The sequence below is a fragment of the Mytilus galloprovincialis genome, chromosome 1 (assembly GCF_965363235.1).
Source record: "Mytilus galloprovincialis chromosome 1, xbMytGall1.hap1.1, whole genome shotgun sequence".
NCBI classification, from domain to species: domain Eukaryota; kingdom Metazoa; phylum Mollusca; class Bivalvia; order Mytilida; family Mytilidae; genus Mytilus; species Mytilus galloprovincialis.
In genome coordinates, this window is record NC_134838.1 from 123133230 (window position 1) to 123139248 (window position 6019).

A 6019-nucleotide genomic window follows, 5' to 3' on the forward strand; every position below is an offset into this window, starting at 1 on the left:
TTCAAGTTTTCTTATGTTTTTCATTTATAACATGTACGTAACAGTGAGCGACTGGATTGAATGTGAAACAATCATGTGCGATTTTGCAAAACATCAGGAGATTCTGCTATTTATAGATAAAGGTTACTTGTGTATCGACATGCACGATTTGTGACTATGCAAAATATGATTGCAGAGAGTACAAATTCGATACTCTACGGGATTGAAATACATTTTCTAGGTTTGAATTGTCCCAACCAATCAACGAACTGTTGTTATTCACGTCTCTGTAATATATTCCAATTAAGTAGTAAGAAGCATTCAGCCCGAAGATTTTCCATCGTTCAATTCTTAATAATGTCTCAGCGGAGACGTTAACAATATATTTTGATTTGTATGAATAAATGTCTCACTATGTTATGATTGACAAACTTTTCTCTTACCTATATGGTTTTGTTCCAGTTATGATCTAATTCTAACGCCTTCTATTCTACGTTTAAGTTAAGAAAATACATGCTCATATTTTACTAAACATTTCACAATCGTTATAAAACAGCGTTTTTATCATGATTGATCATCTGTTCAATCAATAAATCCTAAATAAAATGAAAAACCGTTTTGCTTTGTTCACACATCGTTGTCAATCTAAGGGAATTTGATACGACTGACATACAAGTAGGAGGTATAGCTAGCTTTAAAACCAGGTTTAATCCACTACATATGAGAATGCCTATACCAAGTCAGGAATATGACTGTTAGTATCCATTTGTTTGATGTGTTTGAACTTTTGATTTTTCCATTTGATTAGGGACTTTCCTTTTTGAATTTCCTCGGAGTTCAGTATTTTAAAATTTTTACTTTTTTTTAAACGATTTTCATGTTATATTCTTAAGGTTCACCATAACAAATGGACAAAAAATCCTGTATTTACACCACTAAATCTATGTTGAGTACGGACTAACCTGTCCAGTTGAAAATGATTTAAGGACTGGTATCCACTAGAAATATAAATGTTAAATGCATTTTGTGTTTTAGAAAGATATCGTTCAGTAATTTTGTGAGTTAACTGTTTACAGTGCACTTGCTTCTTACGAGGAACCTTTCACTAGCAATAGACTTTATATGGTCTCTTTTTTTATCAATTAGCAATATGATTCCAAACTGCAGCTTGGAGAAACATTTGAGCCCATTGTTTATGTTATGTGTACTGTTTGTCTTTTTTTATCGTGTTTCGGGTTTTTTCTTGCCATGGCATTCTTAGTCTATTTATCAGTTTGAATATCCCGGTGGTATCTTTTGGTTTTCTTTTTGGTATAAACAAATATGCACATTAACATAATATGAATATGCATGGTATCAATTGAATAGTAAGGAAATCAGATTAATGTGCCTATAGAATGTTCTCCTACTAGCCGACTTGTGTTGTCCACTGTGTGACAAACATACAAAATGATAAAATAAATGTTTTGCAGTCTATACAAGTATTAGATCATAATTAGAAGTAGAATTAACAAATACTAATAAATAAGCTTCAATATAGTCAAAATGTGCTTTTAATATTCTCTGAATCTATGTTTAGTGTCTTCCTCGGGAAGATGACAACGTTGATAGAAAATTACATCACACCAATAATTTGAAACGGAAAGTCCTTAATCAATGGCAGAAATCAAAAGCTCAATCACATTAAACGACTTGATTTCAACTATATAACTGACTTGGTACAGACTTCTAGTACAGCTTTTAAAAAATTGAAATAACTAGATATCATTGAGATGGGAGCCATCTCTGTGGGCCCCGCTGTGAATAATGTGCATTAAAAAATTGGTTTATAAACATGTCAAGTATAAACTTTGAAATGATAAAGGTTCTCAAGATATAGAGCGGACACGATCTTTACCATAGGACATGGGGTTGTCAACTGAAACCAAAGTTTTTGACCTTGACCTTTGACCTAGGAAGTTGCACATAAATTATGACACACCCTTTGGTGTTGGTTTATATACATGTCAAGTATAAACTTTGAAATGATAACGGTTCTCAAGATATAGAGCGGACACAATCTTTACCATAGGACATGGGGTTGTCAACTGAAACCAAAGTTTTTGACCTTGAACTTTGCCCTAGGCAGTCGTTCATAAATTATGACACACCCTCTGGTGTTGGTTCATATACATGTCAAGTATAAACTTTGAAATCATAAAGGTTCTCAAGATATAGAGCGGACACGATCTTCACCACAGGACACAGGGTTGTCAACTGAAACCAAAGTTTTTTTTACCTTGACCTTTGACCTAGGAAGTTGTACATACATCATGACACGCCCTCTGAAGGTGGTTAATAAACATGTAAAGTATAAAGTATGAAATCATAATGGTTCTCTAGATATGGAGCGGACACAAAGTGTTACGGACGGACGGATGGACGGATGGACGGACGGACAGACTGATCACTATAGGGGACCGCCTTTGGCGGGACCCTAACAAAAATAACGAACTTTAAGGAAAAATCAAAACGGAAAGTCACTTAAGCATTCCACTACTGATCAGTTTAAATAAGTTTTGAGTTGAGGAAAAGGTCCCTTGTTATGTATTATACGCCAAATAAAAATAAGTTACATATAGTATCAAATCAAGCGTATTTGTAAGAGGCAAGCTATTGAAATGATAGTACAAAACACCCTTGTTTGTTGAAGCAAATTTTATTGACATATGAAACTTTATTAATGGTTATTCTTGTGATTTAAAAAAATATTCCGATCAACAACTTTGCTGGGTAAAATGAATTGAGTAACAGGTTAATCACGTTTAAAGTAAAATCACACAAAAACCGATCTTTGAGGAAAATTCAAAACGGAAAATCAAATAGCAAAATCAAAAGTTCAAAAAATTAAACGAATGGATAACAACTGTCAATTTCCTGACTTGGTAACTTAGGCAAGAATGTCAACAATTTGGGTACAACAGTCAGCATTGTCTTACAATCTTAATCACTATAAAAGCACATTAACAAAAATGAAAGACATGAATGCAAAAATTTACCATAACTTGACTTAATCACCAGTAACACTCTGGAATTGGATAGGACCTCAAAACACAACTGTGCTATCACTTATGTGTCTTACAGAGTAGATTATGTTTTACATATTTAAATTTGTTATCTGTGTCAGCTGTGAAGAAACGTTACAGTGTTACATTAGAGGTATGCGATATGTACGTATTGACAATTTTGAACATTTAAAATAAACGTCACTAGTTTCTGGAAGATCTATCTACTTGTGATTAGAAACAAAATACTCCAAACATTGAACGATATGCCAATCCCCTAGAATCTCCGGATACTATAGTACAAATATCTACAGTTGATCAAGAATCCCAAATATGTTCATTAAAATATGGTGTACATGATCAAGTATCTGATTCAAAGCTACAAGATCGTACATGATCAAAAGCGACAAATATCTAACCATAAAAAACATCGGATTTCATAAAAAACAATGTACCGCCATACTCCCAGGACCAAAATGTCCAATCAAACATTCACACTGCTAAATCAAGTAGGATAGCTGGAACAAACAAAAAAACCCATATAAGAACACAAAGAAAGGGTAACTAAAATAGCTCTACATGAAAATCGTATTACTGAACTTAAATCACAATATTCGGTAACAACAAGACGGGTAGAAAAGTTAAACGAGGTAATTTTCAATGACTACATTCCAAATGGAACAGCCAATCTTAGGTCATAGTCAAGTGTTCCAAACACAAATATCACTACTTCCAATCGTCACTGTTCACTACCAGGGTTGCGTTCAATATCGTAGCGGCTACGTAGTGCTACGTAGATTTTGACTATTGAATGTGTAGCTATGGACTTGTTGTTACATAGATATTGATAGCAGCTACGTAGCCGTTACGTAGCTGCTACGATATTGAACTCAACCCTGATAACAGAACAGAATGACAGAACTGGAACTAAAAATGTTAGAATTTTGACTTCAACAAATTCAAATTTCGTTTCTTCAACAACAAAAACAACTTTAGTTCACAAACTCAGTTAAAAGCGGTACAACCTTAACGTGTATGTCGTGCTACACCCTTTCAGACTTAAACAGGTACCAATTCCATCCAGTTTTTCAACTGTATGTACCAACCAAATCGCGTACGCGAATATATTTAGAAATTATACCTCAACTCGGATATGAATACCCGTCTTTCTGTCATTGTAAGTTACAGATTCAGTAAAAAAAACGTTTTGCTGTCAGAGAAGAAAAAGATACAGAACCGAAATCAAAGATTTTAAGCCAACCTTTCATTCCCAGGATTCAATCAGTCATTTAAAATCTCAAAACCTTCAAGTTAGTACCCCGTCATGACTTAACAGTCTGCAGTTATCAGTTTTGTAGCTAATGAATGAAAGGAGTCAATAAAATCCGTTCATGAGTTTAGCTCACGTCATCCAAGACCAAACCAGCTAGCATAAAATGCACAAAAATATGGTAATAAGGAATAACTTTAATACTAGACACAGATATAGCACTACCACTGTCAAGAATATACTAACCTTGGACAAATTAACACCACTGAGAATAGTATATTTTGGTAGAGGGAAAGATTTTGTAAAAGTTATGTCTTTAAACAATGGATACCAAGTGATGAGAAAAAAGTAAAATCACAAAAATACTGAACTCTGAGGAAAATAAAAAACGGAGTGTCCCTAATCAATTGTCAAAATCGAAAGCTCAGACACATCAAACGAATGAATAACAACTGTCATATTCCTGACTTAGTACAGGCATTTTCTTATTTAGAATATGGTGGATTGAAGCTGGTTCAATAGCGCTAAATCGTTCACTTGCACGACAGTCGCATCAAATTCCATGATATTGACAACGATGTGTAAACAAAACAAAGACATTTACCCAACAATACCATCGCATTGTTGAGACATTACTGTAATCTTCATTGTATGCAAAATATTCGAACTTTTACTAGTTATGATCAAAGAAAGCTCAATTAACATTAAAACAAATGTGCTTCTTCAAAAATTCACAAATAACTTAATGATATGCGAAATAACCCAGTCTATTTCTTACAGTAGTTTGCCACTTCAAATAGATTTTAGCCATTTTTGTATTTTCGGCAAAAATATGTAGTTCATAAAAAACTTAAAACAACAAAAATTATCAGCTACAATTAACAAGCAAATATGATATGCTAGTAATATTTACGCTCATCATAGATAGAATTATACCTAACCTATAATGTTGGGTGAGTGTTGTAAATGAACATACAGTTGTTGTTGATTGTTGGTGTGGTTCATTAGTGTTTATCTCACTGTTTTTCATATAGATAAAACCATTGATTTTCCAGTTTGAATTGTTTTACACATATCATTTTGAGTCCCTTTATAGCTTGCTGTTTTGTGTGAGCCAAGGCTTCATGTTAACCTACAATTGTGCACTTTTTACAAATTGTGACTTGGATGAACAGTAGTCTCATTACCACTCATACTACATCTTCTTATTTATAAATGGAACCAGGTGTTTGGACATAGGACTCATAAGAGCCTCTTGTTTATTATTTGTTTTGTTTTTACCAGAATTCAATTGTTCAATTCTACTTTTCTTCTTCATATGGCATTTAGATGTTGTCCATGATGGTGCTGCAGCAGTCCATACTTAATGTGAATACTTTTCCTCAGTAGAATGTGAATAAAGTTGTTGTCAGTCTTTAGTTCAAGTATTTTGAAGGGAAAGTAGAACTCTTACATTTAAACATTGCATTTATTTGCACTACTAATATTGATAAATTGTTAGTGGCTCTCTCACAGGAGTTTGAAAAATGTTCAGGCAAATTTGAAAAAAACACATTCAAACTATTCTTTTTGATAAACTACTTACTACATCATAAGTTGCTTAGATCTTCATCATTTTGTCTCAGGTTGATAGTTTTCCCAATGGCAATCGTACCATACTTTTTTTTTTTTTTTTAGATTTTATAGATCAAAGAAAACTATTTGGATTATAACAAAAAAAAGTACC